Genomic DNA, 27,888 nt, shown 5'->3' on the forward strand with positions numbered 1-27,888 from the left:
GTTTCTCCTGAAAATCAGGGTGTTAATAGGTAACCCTGACAGACTTGCAGTCTGGATTTAATCATGTAAATGTACACATAGTGCTCAGTTTTCTAATAAACGTTGGTTCCCTGTCCTTGAACAAATTTACATTGGAATCAGTGCTACATTCTGTCTTACCACAACTACTTATTCACTTGTGCATTTGTTAGAATATTCCCCTATATGTTGGCTCATTAGAGATGAAAAGATTTCCAGGACTTTGAAGCTACATGAGAAGGCAGTGTATCCAGTGACCCATAGAACTCACACCTTACAAATGGTTTTAAGTAAAAATTTTTAAAAAGAAAAAAGACATGAAAGCCTTTGTATGAAAAACTAATGTGGGCCTTGTTAAATTTTAAAATTACATTGAGATTTATTAAAGCATATGCCCAGAGCAAAAGGAACGAACTGGTTACAACTGCAAAAAGGAACGATGCTGAGACTGCAAAAGAAAAGAGATCACCTCCAACACATATTCCCTGGCAAAATTCCTCTGGCTTCACTGTTAACTACGTGCTAAATGGTATATTAGTAAAAACAGTGGCATTTTCAAGTTTGGCCTCTGGCCTGGGCAGTCTCTAACATGATGCTTGTATTGATATAAATGTGAATGAATTAGGATAAAAATAAATAAAATGACATCCAGAGTTGAATTGTAGAAGGTTCAAGTGTTTAACTACAAAAAACCATTGCAAGATAATTGAGATGAGTATCTTATAATTTTGTAGCTGGCCTAACACCAAGAAAAATTCTCATTTTTAAGGACATAACTATATTTGGCTGTATATAATTTTAAATTGTGTGCATATTGAAAAAAATTTTAAAACTTACAAATAAATAATAAACTGAAGGAATATTCATAACATATATAACAATGAGTCATTAAAATATAGAGCTTTTGCAAATGAAGGAGAAGTGTTGGAGGGAGCAGAGACGGAAGGTGGGACAGGAGACAAAACGATGAATTACAATGTGTTATATATACGTACAAATCCCCCACAAAAGGTAATCATTGTGTACTGCAAACATGTCTTAATAAAAACAAAAATATAAAGCACTCATACATAAATTAAAAATATGATTACAATAAAATAAAAATAGGCAAAGAAAATAAATTAAAAATTTACAAACGAGAAAATAAAAAGTCAAAATGTGCTTTTTAAAACTTAAGCTTTATTTCTACTCAACAAAATACAAATTAAAGCCAGTAAGTAACATTATAACTATCAGATTTCCTAAGACGGTTTTTCAAAATAGCAATACACAAAACACAAGGCTAAGAGTAGAAATGAAACTATTTCTAGGAAAAGTTTGGCAAATTTATTAATAGATTAAAAATTTATATCTCTTAGACCTAACAAATAATATAGTCTGATAAATCACCATGATAATGCACAAAATTTTAGCTATAAAATCTCAAATGTAATATTTATGATAAAAAATAAAAATCTGAAAATAAGTGCCCAAAATAAAAAATTATTAGTTAATGTATGTTGTATCCATGTAACATACGTATGCAATCATCCAAAAGTTACGGGATAATATTTAATAGCATAGAAGTTAGGTTAATAATCAATTGTCAAGTGAAAACAAGTTGTAAAATAGTACACATATTCTCCTATAAAAGAAGGAAAGAGAAAGGTAGAAAAAAGTAAAGAAAGCAAGAAGCAAGGAATGGAGGAGAGGATGGAGGAAAATAGGTCACCAATATATAAACAGTAGTTTATTTGGGTAGCAAAAATTTGAGTACTTTTTTACATTTTTTAATTTACTTTTTAAATTATCATTTTTAGCAATATATGTATAGATAACTACAGTAAATTTGAAACCTTTTTTTAAAATTGTCCAAGTATGTCAGTCAATTTAGAAATCACAGAACACAAGAATCACTGGAGGTAAAATGATAGAACATGCAAAATACAATGTACATCTTCCAAAATATACAAACTATTACTACACACTTAGTAAATTTTATAAGAAAAATTTTAAATTCTAAAATTGGAACAAGAAAATATAATGTGCTATTGAAGCATAAACTGGGACAACAAATTCATGCTTTTAAAAAGATTTTAATTTATTTCAGGTCCAAAAATAATATCATAGGGGCTAAAAAAACTAACAAATTCTAGACTTCATTAATAAGGACAAAGTAAGGAAGAGGAATTGGAAGAAAAAGTACTAGATTTGGAGATTACTTACTGGGAGCCAAGTAATTTGTTTAACACCAAAACTTTTAGAGGTACGGTATTTGTGGTAGATGGTTGCATATTTGGCTCCAAGGGGTCACTTCTCCCCACATTCTTTGCGACTTGACTTAACTACTACTCCCAGACCCCACTCAGTTGAGAAATGGAACCTTTACTCCTTTTGCTTTGGCCAAAAAAAGGCAACTGAAATGATGCTGTACCAGTCTGAGCCTTAGTCTCACAAGGCTTCATGTGCTTCTGCACTTCTCTTGGAACCTCACTAATATCCATATGAACACTAGTCTGGGAGAGCTGAGAAACCATTCAAATCATCACAGCTGAAGGCATCCTAGACCAGACCAGCTCCCAAGCAATATACTGACACTAGATACATAAGAGATTCCAGCCCAGACCAGAAAATCTTCCCAGAGTCTTTTGGGAAAAAAATATATGACTGTCTTTTTAAACCTTAGAGTTTTTTGATAGAAAAAAATCATGGGGCTGGGTATATAGCTCAGCGGCATAAGTGCCTGCCTTGCAAGCAGGCAGTCGTGAGTTCGATCCCTGGTACCGATAAAAACGAAAAAGACAAAAAAAGAAAAAAATCATATACCACAACAATATCTTTTTTAAACACAGGTAGAATCTGAGACTCATCAATGTATTTTACTCCAAACCATCTATTTTTTTTTTGTTTTGGTTTATTTATTTATTTATTTATTTAAAGAAAGAAGTAGGAAAAAAAAAGAATAGTACAGAATTCAAAAAAAATTAACACTAAGAAATCTCCAGTTAATACATTACGTACTGTCATCTTAGAAATAGTTGTTCAAGTTACAAAATCAAAGCATAAAAAGTGGATAGACACTCAAACATTGACAGTACAAACCATTCTGTTCCATGATCCAACAAAAATTTAGTAATATGGTCATCTATCTTACAAACTTATACATACAGTTATATCCTTTAAAGCACTTTCCTTCCCTTTCACTTTTACAATATCTATTATACATTTTGGATCTTATTACTTTTTCAAGTTTTATTATTTTTTATACTAGAGAGATAATGTGATGTTTAGTAATGTGAGTCTTGTTTATTTCACTTATGAGGATAGTCTCAAGTTGCCTCCATTTACTCATAAAGGCCTCAAGATCATCCTTTTTATAGCTGAGTAATATTCCATTGTGTAAAAATACTATAACTTTTTCATCCACTCAGCAGTTGATGGGCATTTTGGTTGTTTCCAAAATTTAGCTATTAGAAATTGTGCTGCTATAAATATGGGTGCACATATACCACTGTGACATGACATTTTCAATTTTTCTGGGAAGATAGCCAGGAGGGGAATAGTTGGATTGAATGGAACTTCCAATCCTAGTCTTCTAAGAAATCTCCACAATGATTTCCATAATGGTTGCACCAGTCTACACTCCTACCAACAGTGGAGCAGTGTTCCTTTTCCCCTGCAGCCTTGTCAACATTTTTTATTGGTTGATTTCTTGATGGCAGCCATGCTTTCTGAAGTAAGATGACATTTCAATGCTATTTTAATTTGCATTTCTCAAATGACCAGTGATGGTGAACATTTCTTTATTTATTTATTTACAATTTGTATAACTTCATATGAGAACTGTATGTTCATCTCCGATGCCCATTTTTGGAGAGTCTTTGAATTTGGGGGGTTTGATGTTTTTCAATTCTTTAAAAGTTCTGGATATAAGTCCTTTGAGGGGTTGTCAGCTAAAATTCTTTCCCAATCTGTGAGTTTTCTTTTCACTTTGTTGGTGATTTCTTTTTAAGTGCAAAAGCTTTTTAGTAATATGAGATCCCAGTTGTTGATTCTTTTTTTTTTTTTAAATCGGTGCCAGGGATCGAACTCACGACCGTCTGCTTGCAAAGCAGATTCTTATGACACTGAGCTAAATCCCCAGCCCCCAGTTGTTGATTCTTTGAAGTATTTCCCATGCAGCTTGCATTTTGCTCATGAATTCTCTGCCTACCCCTATGCCTCTAAGATTTCCACCTACCTTGTCTTCTAGTAGATTTAGTGTTTCTGTTTTAATATTTATATCCTTGATCCATTTTGACTTTAGCTTAGTGTATGGTGATAGGCATGGGTCTAGTTTTAGTCAATGTGGAGAGCCAATTTTTCCCACACCATTTATTAAAGAGGCTATCCTTCTTCCAGTGAACGTTTAGCTCCTTTGTCAAATATTAGGTGCCTGAATGTCTTTGTAGTAGTGACAAATCATCTATTTTGCAAGTGGCAGAAGTCAAACCAATCTATTTCATTTCAAAGCACAACCTGCTAACACTCCACCCTACATATAACATCCAGAGTTACAATAATCATCCCCTTGTGCTCTGCCTGAGATGGGACATAAGAAGGGCTATAATTAACTCTATCTAAAATAAATCTATATGAAAATAAAAAGAATTTGTGAGTTCTATAATCTAAGAAAAACAATAGCAAGGGTTTGCATGAGCTAAAGAAAATCAAATTCATGGAGGATATAAAGAGAAGGGGAGATTACTTTCATCAGATCCCACTCACGTTACTTCATGAAAAGACTCGTCAAACTCCTCATGCCTTTTATTGGATTTGGATTTTACCTTCTTATCCTTCAAGGTCATTTTAACCTTCATAAAGTCACCTTGAGTTCCAAATATCACCTCCCATGTCCATTTCTGTATCTGATCACAAATGTCTTCCACGTGATATGTTTTTGAATGCCTTTCAAGGATGGCCAGGTAACATGCCATCCAGCTAAAGCTGTCCCCTGAAATTTGTCCCTTCTATGAAAAATGACACAAGCCCCTGCAAGCACATAAACATTTTCTTATCTAGCCTTTTTCCAGAGATCAATGACTAAAACTGATAGTATTTCATAAGATTTCAGCTGTCAAAGAAGAAGGTATGTCTAACAGATTTGCTTTAAACACAATGACGACCCAGGCCCAGAAAGCTGATATGTAAAACAAGGGAATTCTCATAATGTAACAACTTGAATAACACAAATTAATGAAACAAAAATACCAGAAGTTTAGTAGTGTAAAAACAATATACTACACGTGTCACTCCTGCATCAACCCAATGAAAGTGTTTCTAGTTGACCGAATGTGGTAATCCAAGGACCTAAGTTCCTTCTATCTATGGGTCCACCATCCTATGAAAACACAGTGCTTGGGGTTTTTGTTTTTTGTTTTTTTAATCAAGCCAGAAAGTTAGAGAGGAAAAAAATATTTCACAAAGGTATTGTTTATTAACCATTTCATAAAACAAGTTGCATGTACCAATAGATAGTCATATTACCTAACTTAGAGATGGAGAATGGGGAAATGCAGCCATCCATTAGAAAGCCACCTCTCAGTAATTATTTCTGTAGAAGGAGAGTGTAATTCTTAGACAGTCAAACAACCATCAGTATAATACCAATGAATAACAAATCACATGGACTTTAAATTATGTTTTAACTAAAAAAAATTATGTTTTAACTCTAATATTTATAACCTTCAACTTTCATAATGGTTGAGCAAAAAAGGAAAAAAAATTGTATAGTTACTTGTATCTACCTGTAAAGTCTTCACATTTCAAGTCAAAGTCATTGACCATAAATTCTTACTCTCTACTCTAAAGGCTTAGTATAAAGGGCTGTGACTCCTTTGCATTTTGACTCCATGCACAGTAACTGCCTGTGAGTATCTGTTGAGGAAATGAACTTGGCTTGTGTTATCCAAGATTCTTTATGCAACATGGGTCTGAACTCACCCTTGAACTCAATGTCAGGCATGCTGTTTCTCAAGATAAATTTCTTTTGCATGCCTGTCTGTTCCCACCACATGAATCTGTGCATGGCTCTGTAAGCATGGAATATTGCAGTCCTTCCTTCATTTCCTTCTCTGCCTGGATTGCTCTGAACCCACATTACCCTGCCACAAGAGTTGGCTTGAAAATGACCATCTCACCTTCATTCAATTCTCCCAGCAGACTTGTACCAAAAATAAAAGAAAAAATGCCAATGTTTTGAAAACATCAATTTGATATGACTCCCTCTTTCACTCTCTCCTAATAGCAGTCTGACTTGTTTCAACAAATCAGAGATAGAGAAATAAAATAATCCCTAATGCCTTATTTAAGGTTGTAAGCTTCTAATCCCACTCACATTAGGATACGTACATCTCTAAATTTAGTAATATACTTTCCATAGCATTATATCACTTGGAATCTTAACTGGGTAACAACCAGTGTTTTGTCTATGTGATAATCACTTAAGTAGAGATATTTTTAGTATTCATATTTGTGCTGATATATTTATAAATCTGAAAAGCTTACTGGCCTTCAAGCTGAAATCTTTTAATTTTTCGGATATTTAAGATGTTATAGGAAAATAAGAAATTGAGCACCTGTACTATATTAGCACTTTACAAACTTCACTTATCAAAATCTTACCCGAACTTCATGAGAGATAAACATTATTATCACCATGTAGAGATGAGAAATCTAAGGCTTAGAAAGGATATAAGACTGCAAAAGCTAGGATTCAAATTCAGAAGCATCTGACTGTGTAATAGATTTATGGTCCCACAAGAAGTGCATGTCCTAATAAGATGACTAGTAAATGTTATCTTAAATGGGAAAAACAACTTTGCAGATGTGACCAAGAATTTTGAAATGAGGAGGCTATCCTGGGTTATTTGGGTGGTCCTTAAATGTAAACACATGATTCAATTTGGTGAGAGGCCGAAAGAATTTGACTACAGTAGAGAAGGTAGTGTGATCTTGAAACCAGAGCCTGGAATGGTGAGACCAGGAGTCAGAGTTATCCTAAACATGGAAGAGGCAAGAAACAGATTCTCATTTGTATGCTCTACAAGGAATGAGCCCTGCTTAAACCTTGAATTAGGCCTCTTAAGATTCATTTCTTACTCTTAGCTTGAGAAGTATAAGAAAACTAATTTGCATTAAAGTTATGGAATTTGTGGTAGCAGCAATAGGAAATTTACAGGCTCCAAACTTGAAGCAAAGGTTAATTAAATCAGTTCAGAATGACAAACAAGATCAAATACTTAAATGCCTCCCCATCAGGAAAAGCAACAGCTGGAGCCGTGTCGGACCACATAAGGAGATCCCAAATATGAACAGCCTCTAAGAACACTTGAACCATCATCAAGTCTATTTCAGAGGAATATCTGGAAACCTTTAGCCAAGTGTTCCAGCAGATTGTCCCAGCTGGGAGAAAGGACCAGTGTGAGGGCCAGCCCCAGAGGTAGCCAAGCCTTAAGCCTTGCAGAATTAAACCCAAGCTTAACCAAACCCACAAGCTTGAAGTGGCCAACACAAACGTCAGTAGAACTAGCTGTGCATCCAGTAGCGAAAACACTTTTAAACAAGGGTCCTGTTGAAAGGATTTTGGCCGTTAGCTGGTAAAGCCTTGGAGGCGGAACCAGGGGACTCTATCTTGAGGTCAGCCCTCCCCTGCCCTTAGGAATTTACCTGTGGCACAAAATGAATACCAATGGGCTACCTGTGCATCACTGATGCCCCTTAGGCACCACCCCAAACCTAAGCTACATGTTAGCCCCCACTCCACGTGTCTGATAGAGAGAATGCCAGCCCCCAGAGACAATGCCAGCCCCCGGAGGGTTGCGGGGGGGGGGGGTCCTCTCCCCACATTCTTAAAATAAAGGTCATTTATATTTCATACTTCTTATCTTTTCAGCTGCACCAAAATTCTATCACATGCTACATTCGCAAACCCAGGAGCAAAGCTTTGCATATATCCTACAGTAGCCCAAGACTGGAATTTACCAATGGATGAGTATCTCAGAAATAAATTTGCAAACTGTGGGCCTAGCCCAGATGGAAAAATTAGCTACTGGCTTTGATGAATTATAAACTCCAGTCCTGATGCCAGCAATAGCCTCCTCCAGTATTACATTTGGCAAAAGAAGGGAAGTTATAGTAATTTGAATTACACATACTTTCCAATGCAAAATAAGTACTATAATGAACTGAAAGAAAATTTGTTATGTCTCCTGTTGTTCATTGAGACAGTTCTTGCTGGCTCTCTGTCTGCTATCCAGTGTTATTCACTCAGGGGAAGTGACTCAATCAGGAAGCAACCACCAATGCCAAGAGAAAACAGAATCTTTTGAATGAAATTAGCTTTTGTTTCCCTGCCCCCCTTTGACCTTGATGGTTATTTATACATGAACAAAATTTAAATGTTAGCCTTATGAAAGAATTGAAAAGGTATAGTTCACAGGTATAAACAATAAGGTTGTCTGTGTAATTTGGAACTTTCCCTGGTGGAGAGGGACTATAGTCTGACTGAGAACAAAACGTAAATAATGAGAAAGCTGACAGAGTTTAAAGGGGTTTTAGCTGTACAGGCTGAAAGTAATCCAAAAAAACTGACTAAAAACCTTGATGATACAGCTTTTCTCAAATTTAAAAATTCCTTTTAATTGGATGGGCAAATGCTGCTGTGGAAATCTAAGAAAGTAGGAGATGACCTCTAGCTGCATGACAAGGAGATGGTTTCCATTGTTTTGTCGAGGCTAAAGTGCAGTGGGGCGCTACTGCACTGGGAAATATCGAACCCCAGCTCCACCACTTTTCAAGCATCAGACCCGCAACTACATAAACATTCTGAGCCTAGTTGTTGCCTTCCTCTGTAAAATGGGAACCAAACCTCCCTCCTCAGTAAGTTAAAGGAATAAATGTATAAAATGAGATTAAAATGAGACATGTATATAAAATTCTCAGCAGATAGTAGATGTCCTACTAGTTCCTTAGTCTCTAATAAAATTATTTTCTCAAACTGTCAGGACACTTTGTTATTCTCCACAAACCCAAACATAGATTTTATTTCAGAGCTCTTCTGAAGCATTAGTTGCCAGTAAGTATTTTGCTAATTATTTCCTGGTGATTTTTGGGTTCCTCAAAACATGGAGAGCTCTATGTAATTTTATTGGTGAACTGTCTAGGTGAGAGCAAAGTCAAGTGCTTCTCCAAGGTAAACGAAGTTAGTTTTCCCAGATGTTTATACACATTTTTTAAAAAGAACTTTTTCATATTTGAGACTTTTACAAACCTAATTCTGTTGTCAAAGGTGCCAGTTTTGCCCCATTTGTTCTGATACATCTAATCATCTTCTGCAGAACCAGCCTAATCAAAAACCTGTTAATGAGACCATGGCCCTCTCTCAGGCCATGGTCCTATGTTCAATACCCAGTACAGGAGTATTGGTTCAGGAGTTTTGTTTGTTTCTGTTGTTATACAGGATATGGATAAAGTTACCGATGTGTCTGAGAATTTCTTCCTCATAATCACAAGAGATCCCGGGTAGAATGATATGAATATGATTAACACAAATCTATCACCAAAAGCATTTTTGGAGGGAACTCCTTTCTTGCTTCTAGCTGCACTGCAACTCAGACTGAAAACCAGTTAGGAAGAAGCAGGAAATATTCTCTATAAACCAAAATTTAAATAAAAATGAAAATTCTGATGCAATTATCGATTCAGCCCATGTAGCGTGTTTCTCATCATAACCAACCCAGACAACAGTCATGGCCCTCCATTTTTTTTATTTTTTATTTACTTATTTATTTTTTGGTACTGGGTATTGAACTTAGGACCTCATGCTTGCCAGGCAGGCTCTCTGCTGCTGAGCTATGTCCCCAGCTCATAATCCTCCATTCTTAACTCCTGCCCTCATTCTCAAGCTGACATCTTAGAATTTCTCACGCCTTTAGTTCCAGTGTTATCTTTACTCTTCAGTAGGGATTGTACTTACTAGGAAAAATTTGTTTTTCTAGTTTCAAAACATCAATACATTTTTTAAAATCTTCTTGAGGCAGTCTCTCTATGCAGTTCAGGCTGGCCTTGAGCTCACTTTGTAGCCCAGGCTAGTCTCAAACTCACAACAATCCTCCTGCCTCAGCCTCCCGAGTGCTGGGATTACAGGCGTGAGCCACCACGCCCAGCTAAAACATCAATGCTTATTTCACATGGCTTGACATCTATGGCTTAATTCTGATGGCCTTTGTCTATTTATTCTGCAGTTTCTGTTAACATCATAGGGAAAAGATATAACCCATATGAAGACACCATGACAATGATATTAGAGAGTAAAGCACTCAGCCAAAAGATGCCTGCTTGGACTGCCCAGGGAATATCATGGTATTCCTGTGACTGTTTAGTCAAGTCTGGGTTTCCAGGTTGGTCACCATGGACATCATACAGAAAGTAACTTTTTTTTAAACTCCTCTTATTGCCTCAGGATGCAGAGAAGCTACATATGGCCTCCATTCTCCAATGCATAATTTTATAGAATAGAAAAATAGTAAAAATAGCAATAGCTTGTAGATGACACCCAATGAAACTTGCCAGGAATGTGCTTTTTAATAACATCCTGATAGCAAAATGGTGGTTTGGTTTACAACTGATGGAGTTTCCTTCATCGTGGAGGAAACATGGCACTGTACTGGTGAGAATGAAGCTTTAGTAAAAAAAAGACATGGGTTCAAGTTTAGAGGCAAAAGTCACAGACCTAATGTCATAGAACTGTACAGTTAAAAATGGTTAAAATGATACATTTTATGCTGCAGTTTGTCAAGATTTATCAAGTTTAACAAGTTTTGTTTTTTAGCCACAATAATCTATAACCCCTAGGGTTAACAAATCAATATTATGGTGCAGAGATCCAGCATTATGCAGAACTTACTGGGGAAAAGAATCCAAAATTTTCCATAGAGACTAACTGGTTCTATGCCTCCAAGCTTATTCTTTAAAGAAAAGCATATGAGTAGCCTGAAACATCTCTACAATTAGTTACCCATAATCTAAAGCAAAACAATGGTCATTCTATGGGAGTAGCCAGAGACCCACAGGAGATGGTGAGGAGCAGCCTGCTCTTAATTCTACTAGTCAAACATTATCATCAGTTTACTTAGCACAAAAGAACTCAAGAATGGTGTTGGAGCCCACCACTGTTTAGTTCACAGTGTTCAGTGTTTTCTGAATGACCCTCTGGAACAGACTCAATGGGGTAAGAGATAACTCTTTGCAGAGAGCCAACCCTCCTCATTCCACTGAGCTCTGCTGTCCTTTCCAGATCCTGGCAGTTCAGAATTCCACAGCTGATGTTGCTATTTGCAACATCATGTTGTTTGTGTTTGCTTTTATAACATCCTACTGACCCTATCAATGACTAATTTGTTTCAAAGTTCAATTGTCAGCTTGTTTTTCTAGAGAAAATGCAATGTACTTTGTACTGATTTACTTTATGATAATGTATAAGACATGCTGCAGAGGAAATCAGAATGCTTCCCTCCCTTCAAGACAGGCCGAGTCTTGCATTCCTTGTAAGGGTGATATTCACAGTACTCTAATTTCTGTCCAATTCAGACGGCACCTCCAGCAAATTGACTGCCAATAGATAGGACCACATAAATGCATTTATTAATTTCATCTTTGTCATTTGGATCAGAGGCCAAAAAGAGAATGATAGAGGATGGTTAAATGACTATCTTCAAGTGTGTAGTTTTTATATTTGTTCCACATTTTTAATTACCCTTCCGAAGCACACTCAGTCTTTTGAAGAAGATACTGAGGCTACCTACTTTTAAAGAGTTACAATATCACAAGAAATGATATGAAATTTAGTCAAGGTATTAGTTTTCCTGATAAATTACCACATTGTTAGTAGCTATTTCTCTCTATCCGTAAGCCCACATACTGAGGATAGGATGTGCATTTCTCACATCCTTGCACATAACCTCTCCCCAGTAGCCATGCAGTGGCAGATAATTATTCCACCTCCAAATCTAGAAAGGAAAAAATGACTACCACCCTAAAAAGAAAAAGAGAAAAGTTTTTTTTTTCCTTTTTATCGGTACCAGGGATCGAACTCATGACCGCCTGCTTCCAAGGCAGGCGCTTATGCCACTGAAGCTAAATCCCCAGCCCCAAGAAAAAAAAAAGCGTTTAAATAAAAGAGATGTTAAATAACTACCTAATTTCTTTCCTATAGTATGTAACATTCTAGGCCACCCATAATAATGCATAACACTCTTTTTTTTTCTTTTCTTTTCTTCTTTTCTACAAGGCTATCTCTACTCTGGTCATCCATATGCAAACATCCTAATTCTTCTCCCTCTCTGCATCCACCATTACATTAAAAGGCAGAGCTCCATCAATGATAGACTGAACCCACTGGAAACTCTGGGAGAAACCTCTACCTTATAATATTTGTACTTATATTCTAAAATTATAATCTTTTTTTATATTCTAAAATTATATTTTTTTATATTCTAAAATTATAATTTTTTTCAGTCTTCAACAGTATCATAAAAATCCTAGAGGAATCCTAAAAAGTGCTAGCATCTTGCAAATGTGAGGACAGGCTGCTAGGTTAGGTTTCTGGAGTAAAAAATGGAGAAGAGAGTGGCAGGGGCGGATATGGAAGGGCAAATCTACCCTGACTTCCAATACAAGAAGAAAAAAAGCATTTCTACAATTTACTCAAGGTTTATCTTACTGCAGTTGGTGTTTTCTTTACATTTATGTCTAGGCAAATGACAAACAAAAATAGCAAAGTTATAAACAATACGGCACTAGAGACAATAGGAAGAAAAAGAGGAGGAGAGTTAAATATTTTGGACAGAGGGGTGTCGAAGTGTTTCACTGAACTTCAGCCAAGATGGTTATTGTCCCCCACACTTCCTTTTTCAATTGCACCACATCCCTTATCAGCAAAGCAGAAATTTCTGATTAAAATGTTGCAAAAACTAAAAGATCAAAAGAACATTCAATCATCAAACCTTGACACAATCATCTTAACCCAGAGCTCCTTGCCCAGATAACTTCACATTCAGGGAAGGAGCTATCTTCCTTCAGATCAAAACTCCACCTTCCTTCCTATAAGCACAGATGGAAGCTCTTTGAGCTTAGCCCCAGGCAAAGCTGGGGAAAAACAACCTAATGGTTTGATTTATCTCTTTTCCCCTTCTCTGGAATTCTTTCCCCAACCCCTATCAGTCTATCACTGATTCAGTACATCCGGATTTTATCATGAGATTGTGGAAGGCCAAAGAAAGGCTGCAAACCCCTATATGAATTGCTGAAAATATAATTTCAGAAATGTAGAGAAAGATTTAGAGAACTTCCTCAAGACAATGCCTTCAAACCTTGTAAATCTTGTACCCCCACAAAAACCTGAGACCTCCAGCAACCTGGCAGGATGACAGTTCTGATTCCAGGTTCTCCAGGGTGTGCCTTAAGCATGGGATCTGCTGCTTTGGATGACCTGGGGACTGTCCTATCTGCTTTATTATTCATCTAGGGCTTCTAGAACACAGTATCACAGATTGGGTGGCTTCCACATAAAAATTTATTTTCTCACAGTTATGGAGCTGCAATTCCCAGATCAAAGGTGTCAGCAGGCTTGAAATTTTGTGAGGTCACTCTCCTTGGCTTGCAGATAGTTCCTTCTCACAGTGACTTATGGTGTTTCCACTGTGTGCTTCTGTCTGTGTACAAATCGCCCTTTGTTACACAGATATCAGTCACATTGGATTACGGCTGAATTTTACACTGTTGTCTCCTTAAAAGTCCATTCTAAAGAGTTAATCTAAAGATTAAGAATTCAATTAGGAATTCAATATGTGAAAATTAGAAATTTAACATACGAATTGGGAACTCAATATATGAATTCGGAAGAGGAAAGAGAGGGACAATTCAGCTCAAAATATTCTCTTCCCATCTTTGGGAAGGATTTTCAAAAGCCATAGGAGATACTATTATTTAGCTTGGGATACTAAATGCAAAGTTTAAAGAGACAAAGTTCACAAAAGAGAAGACTATTGGGATACTTCTGGGGTGAGCTTAAGCAGGGTGCCCTTAGCTAAGGAGAGAAACCTTCCTGGCCATGAACCAACCTGGCATGACACTACCCAGGGACCATGAGGGTCTCCTACATCAGCACCTGATGGTGCAGGATGGGTGGCACTATGCAGTCAGATGCATTAGAGACTCTAAGCATGAGTGAGACAAGCTGGGATGACCAGGCTTGCCAGACTGCTATTCTCCAGACGCAGCAAGAACATATGGCATTAGACTAGGCCTGTTTTTCATCCAAAGCAATAAGCCATTGTTTGTCTATTAATCCAGTAAAAATAACAATAATCACAATGAAAACTGTACTATATACTGAACTCTCCTACGTAATCCTCATCCTGTCACTATTTAACAGAAGAAATTGAAGCATAGAGAGGTTAGATTAACTATCCAAGGTCGCACAGCCAGCATGGGGAAGAGCTGGTATTTGGGCCAAGAATTCAGACAACTGCACGATTAGCTACTTCTCTTCATCAATCTACCTACAGGAGATAACACCATTTGTCTACAAAGGTGGAATAAGAAAAACAAATTTTTAACCTCATGGAGCCTAGTGTTCAAATTCTAGATCTATGATCAAAAGCAAATTAATCTCTGTGCATAGTTGCCTCCTTTTCAAAACAGAGATAATTTATAAAATGTTTAATTAAAGTAACTCACATAGTGTCTATTGTTTTTCTCTCCTATCTCTGTGACTAAATTTGTAAAAATGTAGACAAATAAAATTGCATTAAAATAAAAAGTAACATCCCCCATTGCACATGTACATTAACTAGTACTACTAACTTAAAATTACCTTTGCAACTCATTCTTCAGCAAAAGTGAAATTTAGACTCGCCCTCTTTTTCAGCTTCTTTTTAAAGTCACTACTGATTGCTTATTAACACTGCATTTTCATTACTCCTACAGCAGCTCAATCCCTTAGGAAAACTCAATGAATAATTTAAAATTCATGTTTAATTTATTATACATGCTTATAGCAATTATTTTCATAGACTAATCCTTGTTAAAGTTCTCAGAGGCCTTGAGGCATGGGTGGCCCCATTGAAAATGTGTTTTTCACTTTTTTTGAGAGAGTCTTCTTTTAAAGATGGGGATGGCCCTGTTCATAGTTAGGGGACAGTCAACTGCATGCTGCTCAATTCACCATATTTGAAGAAACATTGCTTTTTAATACTTTCCATTTCCTGCTTTGTGATTATAATTAAAGCATATGACATAAGACAGCATGACTGATTCAACCATTTCCTAGGAAAATGTTCAAGGGAAAATTCAGGAAGGAACTTGGAGTGGGATGTGGAGATGAAAAGTAAGAAATGTATACTTCTGAGTATGACCTTTGAAAGTTAAGCAATTAGGATTGTTCCTGTGCATTATCCAGATTCTCTGAATGGGGAAAAAAAAACCATGGAGATGGTTGTGACTCAGCCTTGAGCTAAGATGCATCCTCAACCCAGCATCACCCCCTCGCCTAGAACAGAACAGACGCTAGAACATAATGTGCTGTTCTACTGAATCTAGTTCCATGCTTTCTCAAACAGTGAATGTTTCATTTACATTTATCTTGGGTTTGTAGTCTCCTATACTTAAACTGAGTCAATGTCTTGTTTTGCTTTGCTTTGTTTTCATTTATAGAGAAGTTTAAAAAAAAAAAAAAAACAAACATGAAAACCACTAAAGGATAAGTTAGTTCCAGTTACCAAAGTCTGGGAGATGTTGATTCTACCTGGATTAGTATAAACTAATGCTAACCTTTTAGAATGTACCTGTGTGGCTAAATGTCTCTCTTCCTTCTTGTGCTCTGTAGACTATGAGTCGTTTAGTCAGCCTTGAGGAAGATCTTTGCCTGGAAGGACTCGGGGAAGTCCTACACTACTAGCCAGTATGGTTTTATCTAATGTTCAGCACAATCCTGAAAAGTAGATAAAATTTTGGTTCCAAATTACACTGAAGAAACTGACACCCAAAATTTAAGCGACTCATTCAAAGTGACAGGGCTTCCAGACAGTGAAGATGGGATTTGAAGTAAAATCTTTCCCGCTCTTAGAGCTCTCATGTTGAGCCACTGTCTTCTATTGCTTCTGACCTCTCCTGACTTCTAAAAAAACCATAAGGACTTTGATAAATTCCATTGCTTGGCATGGATTTTAATGAAACAGAGTTTTCCAGGATTTCAAAGCAAAAATTTCTTTAAAATACAATATCGACAACAGCAGTGAAGAAGAGTTAAAAGGAGCTCTTTGAAGTAGTAGACTGGTTATGTGCATTGGGATTTGCTGACCCTTACACCAGAGTCAAAGTTCTAAGTTTATAGTGTTTGGGCTTTTCAAGCTGCCCACCTAGTTCGTTGCAAGCTTCTCACCTGGTTTCAATGTAAGCTTCTCACAAACAGTCCATCTCTATTTAATCAGATTGGAGTGCTTAATTATTTTGGCCTTGTTTTTGTTTGTTTGTTTGGTCATTGTTCTTGTTGTTATTTTTTGAGACAGGCTCTCACTATATAGCTCAGTGTGGCCTCAAACGCTCGGCAATCCTCCTGTCTCAGCCTCCTGTGTGTTGGGATTACAGGCATGCACACACTAGCCTGGAATGCTTAAAATTTTTACAACACATTTTCCTATCTTTGCCCACTTTGGAAGTTGTTCTCTCCTTTGGTGTAAAGTAACTTAAATATGGCCACAAATTCTTTACAGCTCCTCCCATCAAAATCCCCCTCTGCTTGGATATGAGCTGACTTTGTGACTGCTTTGGGCAATAGGATATGGTCAAGTGACATCTTATGGCTCCTGGGCTTCCCTGTAGCTTCATTTGACTCCTGTTAACACTGTTGCCCATCAGTGAGGACGGGAGAAGCCACGTGGAGACTGAAGGCAGCCGTCCAGCCAAGACAGAAGCAAGGCCATCAGACTGGCTGACCCACCAGTGACTGCAACAGATGCAGCACAGGGACGAGCCATCTACACTCAGCAGAGTTCTGGCCAAATTACCAAGGCAAAGAATAGTGACAGATAAAGGACTGTTGTTTTAAGACTCTAAATATGGAGGTGGTCTATAAGGCAGCAGATTCCTATCACATAACTTTTTATCCTTTACTTCCAAATAAACCCACTGCCTACTTGTAAACAGAGTTCTAAAGTTATTTCTACAAGAAACTTTCCCTGATACTTTCTGCACAAAGCTAGCTTCATCGGGATAAGAAGATTTCCTAGCATAATATGATTCCTACTCTACATAGCTTCCTACGTCCACTGGCTGAAGCCTGAAATCTCACCATTGAACTTGAATTACTTACATAAAAGCATATATACCTATTAAATATTAAGGAATAACAAGTTTGTGCTTTTGATTTTACTCTTATTATAAAAGTAGATAGCAATAGAATGTGACTGTTACATAAGGACACTCCCTCAAAGAAAAAAATTTTTTTTTCATGATTATACTTGAGAATAAGCCTTTAAGGAAGCAGATTAAATAATTACACATCTAGCTTTAATATCTGTTAATTCAATTATGGACACATAATTAAAATACCTTATATAGGTAATATTTCAGTTTAGAAATAGTCCTTTTTTCTCTTCCTCTATCCCCTGAAACTATTTGATTTAAAATTGCCTTATATTTCCTTAGCTGCAAACGTTCTCCATTTCACTGGAGAGGACATTGGTCAGTTTAGTCAAAAAACAGAAGCATTATTGGATTTAACAGCATGATGATACAAAATCAGCAATGGATACCATAATGTCTGTTTTTCTTCAAAATGGTTGTTCATTTCATCATGCATAATATAATCAATTCTCATAAACTGTTTAGGAGAAGTTCTAGGCATGTATAAGCCTCTACATGTATACCTATCCTTTCTGCATTAGAGTAAAAAACAAAACAAAACAAAACAAAGCAAAACAAATTTCTAGAAAAATAAGAAACAAAAAAGACAAATAAATAACAATAGCAAAGAGCCCAAAACAATAATGATACAGGCCTTCAAAACACAGTGGTAGGAACAGAATAAAGTAGATACTTTACATAGTGATCTTTAAGAGTTCCTCAGGTCACCTGACACAGGCAAAATTGTTCCAATCCTATGAATATTAACTGCTTTGCTCTACAAACTTATAGAATTTGTAGCACATTCATCTTAGCTATCCTAAGTGTGTTTGTACAAATTTAGATATTTTTTCTTTTCCCTTCCTTTTTCTTTTTCCTGTTTTTCCCTGAAATATTATTTCCCCCTTTGAGAAGATTCTTACCCTTTCACTGTATTTATTGAGGATTTTGTGTACTCTTACCATTTCTTACACTAGGGAGAAAATATGGTATTTACTCATGTGAGTTTGATTTATTTCACTTATGAGTATGCTCTCAAGTTGCATCCACTTACTTATAAATGTCTCAATGTGATCATTCTTTATAGCCGAGTAGTACTTCAATGTGTAAAAGTACCACATTGTTTTTATCCATTCCTCAGTTGATGGGCATTTAGGTTGTTTCCGAGATCTGGCTATTACAAATTGTGCTGCTATAAACATGGGTGTACATATATCATTGTGAAATGATGCTTTCAGTTCTTCTGAGAATATGCCCAGAACTGGAATAGCTGGGTCAAATGGGACTTCCAATACCAAATTTTTGAGGAACTTCCAGACTGACCTCCACAGTGGTTGCACCAGTCTACACCCCCACCAACAGTGCAGAAGAGTTCCTTTTTCCCAACAGCCTCTCCAGCATTTGTTGTTGGTAGTTTTCTTTATCCTGGCAATTCTTTCTGAAATGAGATAGAATCTGAGTGTGGTTTTAATTTGCATTTATCTAATGACCAATGATGCCGAACGTTTTTCATGAATTTGTCATTTTTATTTCCTTGTCTGAAAACAACCTGATGTTACACCTCAAACATCTAGAAAAAGAACAGCAAGTCAAGCCAAAAGCCAAAAGAAGGGAGGAAATTATAAAGATCAGAGCAGAAATCAATGCAATAGAGATTAAGAAAACAATACAAACAATCAATGAATCAAAGAGTTGGTTCTTTGAAAGAATAAATAAAATTGATAAGGCTCTAGCCAAACTTATTTTAAAAAGGAAAGAAAAAACTCAAATTCATGCAATAAAGAATGGAAAGGGTAAACTCACTACCGACTCTGTGGAAAACAGAAGATCATCAATACCTATTTTGAAAACCTCAACTCCCACAGGCTTGATAACATAGAAGAAATGGGCACATTCCTCAAAACATATGAATTACCAAAGCTGGATCAAGAAGATGTAAAACTGCTGAATAACCCAGTTTTAAATAATGAAATTGAAAATGTAATTAAAACTTTACCAACAAAGAAAAGCCCAGGTTCAGATGGATTCACTGCAGAATTTTACAAGAAATTCAAAGAAGACTTAATGCCAACACGCCTCAAACTCTTCAATGAAGCTGAAAGGGAAGCAATTCTCCCTAACTCATTCCTGGAAGCAAGTATTACTCTAATACCAAAACCAGAGAAAGAGCCAACAAAAAAAAGAGAATTTAGGAACTTTTAAATGGTTTCTTAATTGCTTATTTCAGAGTGTTAAGATCTAATTTTAAAAATATTTGGAAAACAGGTAGAAATTTTCAGAAAACTTTCCCTACCTGGATTCCTGGAACGGAGCATCTCTGCTTTGTTATGAAACAGCTGCAGATTTCCTGGTCCAGGCACTTTCTCCAGAAAGCAGGTTTGGATGGGGCAGAGAACACAGGGACTTTGGGGCTTGAAAAGATGGGACCAGAATGAAGCCAGGACAAATATGGACATATAAAGCCAGAATAAGCCAGGGACATCTTCTCCATCTCACTGGGACCAGCCCCGCCACTCCCACACCTGTCAACATCTCTCTGTGCGTTTCTATACCCACCTGTGCCACAAGGACGCCCACAGCCTAAGCTTCTTGGTTCTTGAAAACGTGCCTGTCTGCTCTCTCTCCAGTAAGTGCCTGAAGTTTAGCGACTACAGGAATGATGTAGATGCACTGAGACTGTGTCCTAGGCTTGGCAACTTTCACCAAGGAATTTATGTGATCCTGGGCTTTCTCCTGTCTTCTCTGTCCTCTCAGTTCTGCCCAAGTAATATAACTATCTCTTTCTCTCCGTCTATAAATATGGTCACAGGCAGGTGACACATGTGCCTCTTCTGGCCACGCTGACCCTATAGACTCCACCAAAGATCTGTTTCTTGCTCTTATACAGCACCTTGTAATTGACATATTGACTGTCCAAAGACCACCACACCCAGAACTCCAAGACATGAGTAACCAGGTCACGCCATGACAGAGTCCATGTTGGAACAGCCAGGCCTGTTCAGGTTCTGGACATCAGGCTGGGCCAGCTAGGGCTGCAAATGTAGGCTACAGAGCTTAGTAAAGATGATCACTAGTGATGTCAAGGGCTAAGTGAAATTTCCCCTCCTCAGGCAGTAACCATTCCAACTAAGGTGTCACCACCCCATACTCTACCAAGCATAATTCACTGTGCGTATAGCATGTGTCACTTCCTAAAATTATCTTGTCTAATTGTGTGTTGTCTTTCTCTCTGTTAAAATATATAATGAGAGTAAAAATCTAATCTCAATACCTAACCCAGTGAATGACGTTAATGAAACTGGTTTGAATGAATGAATCGGGTGAATAAAACAGAGTAAATGTGACCCCAAGTGACAAATAAGTATGTAGGGAACTAGTTACTGAATATAGAGATTTAAAAAGAAATCTCTGATCTCCACAAGCTCTTGGTCCAATAGAAGAAACAAGACAAAATAACTGCAATATAGTACATAGATACAGTAGTAGTACAGAGGGAGGGGTCTACACATTTCTTGAAAGAAATTTGATTTGAAAATTTTCCAGGAAGGTAATAACTAAAGTCTTTTTGAGAGGGACCCTTGGAACTGTAGTCTGACCTAAACATTGGATTCATTGCCTTTCCCCCTGGAAATCTAGGGTTAAAAGGACCCTTGAAGATTGTCTAGTGTAGGCATTCTTTTTTTTTTTTTTTTTGCATTAGAGAACAAATTTTAATGATTCATCATAAAAGCATTAACCAAAATATTGTTCATAAAATTTTTAAATAAATTTAAAAACAGCAGTACAGAAAACAGCATTAAAATGTTGGCATAACTGCAGTCATTTTAGCATTCCCACATTCCTTTAGAACACCAGCTTTTAAGTTTTAGAACTACATCAAGTTGTAGGTAAAAAAGACTATATCTGAACAAAGCAGACATAGAAAACTACTTCCTTGCAGTTTTACTGGCAGAGAATAGTTTTAAATGACTTTAAAAAAAAACCCTCAAAACATACTGAATTACCTTTTGCTTTTCAATGTATCCAAACATTATCCACAACAGTATGTGTACACTTAGGTGTACAATGTTTGCAGGCTGTCACAGTCTTCTCTGGTCCATTCAGCTCGGGTACACTTAATAACCTTGGTCGGTCATCACAGATTTTGCAAAGACTTGCCAGACAGTTCAACACAATAGAGGTGCATTTTAAACAAGCAAAAAAATAAAAAAAAAGAACCATGCAAACATGAAAACAAATGAATCATTCAGTCCAAGAGGCATTCATTTTGTTAATTACCACAACTACCAGTAACAAGTTACCTAAATTTAAGCAGCAATATTTCCATGCAGTACATATTTCCATGCAGTACAAATTAGTGATATGACAACAGCGCACTAAGTATAATTTCAATTAAATCTGATAGTTGATATATATTTGACTGGCTTTTCAAAATGATTAAAACAGTAAATTACACATCTGTTTTGCATAAATGGATATGGCATGTTACTCCTTCCTTACCATCTTTTTTTAGTATTAATTAGAAATTCAAGTCTAAAGACACTGAACTGAGAACTACTATTGATATCTCATGTAAAGTGAGAACCCTGTATAGAGAATTCAGAAATTATCTTTTAAAACTGGGCATAGACATTATTTGCCTGGGTTTAGGTTTGTTTCTCTGCGTCTCATGACACAAGAGAATCCTGGTTTATGCTGCTTTATAAAAGGTAAGTGGTAACATTTCTGCAGAAACCAGGTTGCTTTGTCCTTGGAAATTTTCCAGCTACAGGTATCATGTTCCATAATTACAGACTCAAAGAGTGCTGGTCAGTGTACTGTCAGAAGATTTTTTCCTTTCAATATTTCCTTGACTTTACAAATCATAAAGAACATAACTATGGGGAGGGGGTGTGTCTCAGTATTTATCTTTGGTATTAATTTGTTTACTCTGCATAAGGAATTATCTGAACTTATCCACAGGGTAACTGTTTCAGAGTTGAAACTGGTTTTAACTATTAAAATTATATACAAGGAAATTAGGGGTGTTGCGGTACTTAGTTGCAAACAATTTATGTGAGTTGTAACTATTTATATCACTCAGTATGGAAGAAGCCAGGTGCTCTGCAATGAGGACACACAGGCAAGGAACCAGAGCCTCTGGCCACAGCCATGTGAGTGAGATGTTCTTCTGGCAGCAGACTCCACATCCCTAGTTAAGCCAGCCCATGGCAGCAGATGTGTTCAAGGTCTTGTCTGCAATCCCATGAGACACAGAACCTTCCAGCTGAGCTTCTGCTGAATTCCCAACCAGCTGAAATTATGACATTATATATATTTGTTGTTTTAAACCACTAAGATTTGAATTAATCATTACATACCAATAGGTAACGGGGACCTCAAACAATTTATGTGAGTTGTAACTTTATATCTACCATATTAGAATTTAAAACTACAGTTTTAAAATATCTACATGTTAATTCATTGCAAATAAGAGTAATAAATGTATTACATGCTAAAGTAAATGACATTTTTATGAAATTAACTATTTTGTAAAACAAAAACTATTTAATTGGAAAAAGGCATCTAAAATTATTGAATTGGAAAATAGTACATTTCTTTAATGTCCAGTTTAATAGAAAATAGTTAGATTCTTAGATATAGTATATGTAGTTCCACATTTAGTCTCTTGTAAAATTGTAATTATTTGGTCTTATTTCTTCTTATCAGACCAAGAGCGCTTAGAGGTCAAAGATATTTTAATTTCCATATTCATGTGACTTCTAGAAAACACTACCACAAACTTCAAGAGAAAACAATGAAAAAAGCACAGTGACTAGTCAAAGTTCTCCAAACCACACATAACTCCAAGGTACATAGGCCACCCTCAAACAAGCCCAATGACTGGAAACCCATTAGCTTCCAAAAGAGCTTTTTGCGCCCTCAAAAGCTCCTGGATGAAAGTACCTCCTTCTGTTATGCCAGTTTTGCTCTCTGTCAGTCGCATGCAGTCTCCCAACGTTCATTCAAAATAAGTTGTAAGGTTTTTTTTATTTGTTTTCGCTTGTTTGCTTTGTGGTTTTTGTGATGTTAGGGACAAAACCCCTAGCCTCATACATGCTAGGCAAGTACTCTATCCCCAAACCAAGTTAGAACAGTTTGACCACTGCTGTCTTGCTTTTTTGAGGCTAGATGTTCATTCAGTTTGTTGTAAGAATCATTCATAACTTCAGTATAAACCGAACTTTATGGGGTACTTTTGCTCAGTCTCTTTAAAAAAAAAAAAAAAAAAAAAAAACCTTTAAAACAATCAAATAAGCATTTCAAAGAAATTACTATGAGTTATTCCCTCCTGCCAATTAGTGTCAAGGATCCTATGATTTGCCATGAAACACACAAAGCTGGTAGCAATTATTTGAAGACATTAGACTGGCAGAACTGACAGAAAGTAAAGCACGAAAAGGTAAAATTTTTAAAAAATTGAAAACTGATGCAGTTTAGAATAGATTTCCATCTTTACTTAAAGCACAGCCTTCTAATGTATTATGCCAAGTCCTGTGCACACAGTTCTTCCTACAACATAATGACAACTTCAAGCACACCCTCACCTGCTTCTCATAAATAGCCAGAGTTTAGCTGATCATCAAAATTACCCACCAGCTGCCTTTTTTAGAGGGGGCTTGGGAGGTGACACATACTTGCTGGCAAGGGTAGCAAGACAATGGGCCTGGCTAGTTCTGAAACACAGAACCAGGTTCTGGGATGCATCTCCATCCAGAAAATACTATCCAGAATAAAGAAGTAAGTTTCTTGGGGCTGGGGATTTAGCTCAGCAGCATAAGTGCCTGCCTTGCAAGCAGGCAGTCGTGAGTTCGATCCTCAGTACCAATAAAAAGGAAAAGGACAAAAAAAAAAAAAAAAAAGAATTAAGTTTCTCTTCATGTTAACCTTAAACGCTGGGATAAAGATTTTTAAAAAGATTTAAAAATCTCAATCAGATTTTAAAATTCAGTTTGACACCCTCTTATCTGCACTAACAAATTCTTGACCTGAAAAAAAAGTTGACTCTAAAAGTCCCTTGCTGGTATTTCCAAGCTCCTAATTCAGAGATAGCCATTCAAAAAGCTTTCCCCTATAATATTACAAGATATACAAAAGAGATTTCTCCTGGAGAAAAAACTCCAAGTTTCTCACAACTCAAAACATTCATGCAGTCATTTCTTGCCTCCTCTCACAGTATAGCAGAGAATAATTTAGCACTACTATTTTACTTCTAATAGTAACAGCCAAAAATGATTGAGCATTTTTTTCTTTTTCTTTCTTTTTTTTTTTTCTTTTTAGTTTGAAGGTAGTAGAAATACAATAGAACAAGACAGAACAAAGCCAATCAAAACAATGTGGTGAAATTGGTACCGAACTTCACAACAGGTTACCAGGATAACAGTAAGAGGTACCATAGTATATCTCGTAGTTGTCTAGCCAATTAAGTACAGTGAAATCAAACCAAAGCCAGAACATTATAAAAAATAATGAATAGAGTAAAACAATTAATCATAATGAAACAAAACAGTGAAACCAACATTTGCTTTCAAACAGAAGATAGAAAGAGATCCCTATATTTGCTATATTGCATATAGCCATTCTCCCAAGAGATGCTCAGTACTCTGTCCCCAATAGCTAACAGAGGGTCGGCCAGATCTGACTCTACTGAGCATTTATTATATGAAGGACTTTAGTAGGTACTTTTTAGTTTTAATTTCAATAACGCTAGCCAGTTTCTCCAAAAATAAGGCATACCTGGTTCAGGTAGGTCTTATTTTCAGGGAAGCACAGTAAGTATAATTGCTGTTCCCATTTTATAGTTAAAAAGGCTGAATAGCCAAAAGTTGGACATGCCTTTCTATAATTCTACCTACTCAGGAAGCTGAGGCAGGAGGATTATGAATTTGAGGTATATCTAAATAATTTAGTGAGTCATTGGCTCAAATATTAACATTAATAATAAATGAATAAGTATTCAATTATGTAGAAAAATTTAGTTATAGGGTCAAAATCAGATAAGAAAGTGTCAAAAGAGAATAAAAATTTTGCTTAAGAGTAAAACGTAAAAATCTAGCTTCTGAATCATTAAACCAGAAAGGTATGATAACATGAAAAACCTTTAATGCATTCAGACTGGAGGGATAATCATATACAGCTTGGCCTTGAAAACAATCTAGCAACTGGCTGGTGACACTTAGGACCTCCTAAATGTAAATGTCTTTGTGTTGCCATTCACATCATGTGGGAGATCAGAAATGATTTTCAGGCAGTAAGGGAAAGTGTTCATTTTAACAGTCATCACAGGTACTCTAAAACTAACAAAATGAGGGAAAAAATGGGAAAATATATTGATTTGATCCCTTAGCAGAAATACTAGAGTCATCTGTGTGGTCTATTAACTTTTATTGTGCAACACGTCAGACTGCAGGGATTTTGCGGACTTCTTACAGGTGATTTTACTTTATAGCACCAGTGCTTCCCACTGGACCTCTGAGACTCCTTTTGAGATGTCAAACTCACCTCATCCATGCTTAGATATCACTGCCATCCTAGCAAACATAAATGCTCAAGTTCTACTTAGCACTAACTTGACTTCCTCACCACAGCAGCCAAGACTTCTCAACTAGGGAACACATGAACTGGAAGGCACATTCTATGACATTTTAAAAGGTTGAACCAGGACGATCAAGAGAGGCAGTGCCAGGGCTTGCCATTGGCCTCAAGCATTTGGCATTAAGCATCTGTAAACAGAAGACAATGATAATACAGAAACCTTTGAGAAATGTGTAGGAACAAGTTAAATATTCAGTAATCTTTAGAAAACCCGAATGCCCCATACTTGTTTCTTTAAGGGTGAGGAAGAGGTGAGTCATGGAGTCAGTGCAGAAGAGAGATTGATCCAGACAGCAATGAGGCTGGCCATCTGAGCTATGGAGAAAGGATGCCTCAGTGTGCTGGAGGGCAGGGAAGAGAAAGCTGTCATTTGCATTGAGAAGGCTACTTTTATGTATTGAGGACTCCTGATAAAAGACGATTATCGCTAATGGACCAACTTGTAGTGGGCAACTAATTGGCAAACAGGCCAAAAGTTCTCCATTCACTTTTCATGTTTACCTCACATTTCATATTATTTGTTTCCAAAAAAACTGTGGGAAAGACCATGAGCTGGGTTGCTTCTTAAAACTGCACAGGCTGGCCACTGCCCGTCAGGAGAGCTACTGCTCAAACACCATTCAGTTCTGCAGAGACTGCAATGAAAAATTCATCTTTGCAACTGAAACTCCTGTGGAGAAGGAAAAATGAGTGAGTCGTGAAATCTCACACAGTAATTCAAAAAGTAACTAAAGGAAGATGAGTGGTTATTGGGTCCTGACCTAGATCCCCATCTCCTAAACAAGTGTATGGCAGAGTTTAAATAAATTGAGAAAAGTTATATAATTTTAGGGCTCCAGGAGCGTCAAACCCTTTAATTGAGCTCAAGACTCCGAGGGCTAAGACAAAGACTTTTCTGGATCAGCCCACTTTTATTAGGACCAAGGACAAAAGGCAGGGAAACTGAGGAAAGCACGGGAAATGAGCAGGACCTTGGGAGTCATTTCAAAGACTTCTCCAAGTACTAAATTTTGCCAATTTAGGAGAACTGTCCTATCTCCAAGTTGACAATTATGGTAGCAGTGTGAATGCAGGAGTGTCTTCAGCTGTGTCCTTATCTTGCCCTTTGAGGTATCTCTGGCCTCCCAGGCCACTACAGGCCTCAGCCAGGATCAGTGATTCATAGAGGTTCACTTACTATGAATCAGCTCCCATCGCCAGGCAAGGAGCTTAGGCCTAGGACAGACTCACAGATAAACATAGACAGCCAATTAGTAAAATTTAAATCCTGCTCAGAGCCACTTTGTAGTGGTCTCCAACAAGTGGTAAAAGTGGTGAATGACCTGAGGTCATCAAAAAAAATTGTGGCAGTGATGAAACCTAAAGGAAAAACCAAATACAAAGCACAGATGACAGCAGGATTCAATATCCAAAAACAAAGAGGAAATGTCCCACTTTCTAGCATGTGCTGAGGACATAATAGTAACAGTCATGGCCTTTAAAACTCTGTTAAATCACAAATGAAAGTAGTCCATTCAGATTGGAAAGAAAGATCTTAAAATGGGAAGAGGAAAAATTAAAGTAAAAGACAATGTTGAGGAAGTCTTAGAAGCTTATTTCAAAAAATTAAAAGATGCACAATTAAATGAGGGACAGAAAGTAAAACGGTCACGAATATAGCTATTTCCTGCTTCTTTTCTTTCCCTCTTCTCCCTCTGGCTCGCGGATTCCACAGACTCACTCCCTTCACACGCTATCCCATTGTGTTCCATCACCGAAGCCCACGCCCAGGTGCTAATTCTGTATGAGTTTCCTAATGAGGAAAGGATCCAGGCC

Source organism: Cavia porcellus, unplaced genomic scaffold (assembly GCF_034190915.1).
Source record: "Cavia porcellus strain 051 isolate PalLab524CR breed Dunkin Hartley unplaced genomic scaffold, mCavPor4.1 scaffold_29, whole genome shotgun sequence".
NCBI classification, from domain to species: domain Eukaryota; kingdom Metazoa; phylum Chordata; class Mammalia; order Rodentia; family Caviidae; genus Cavia; species Cavia porcellus.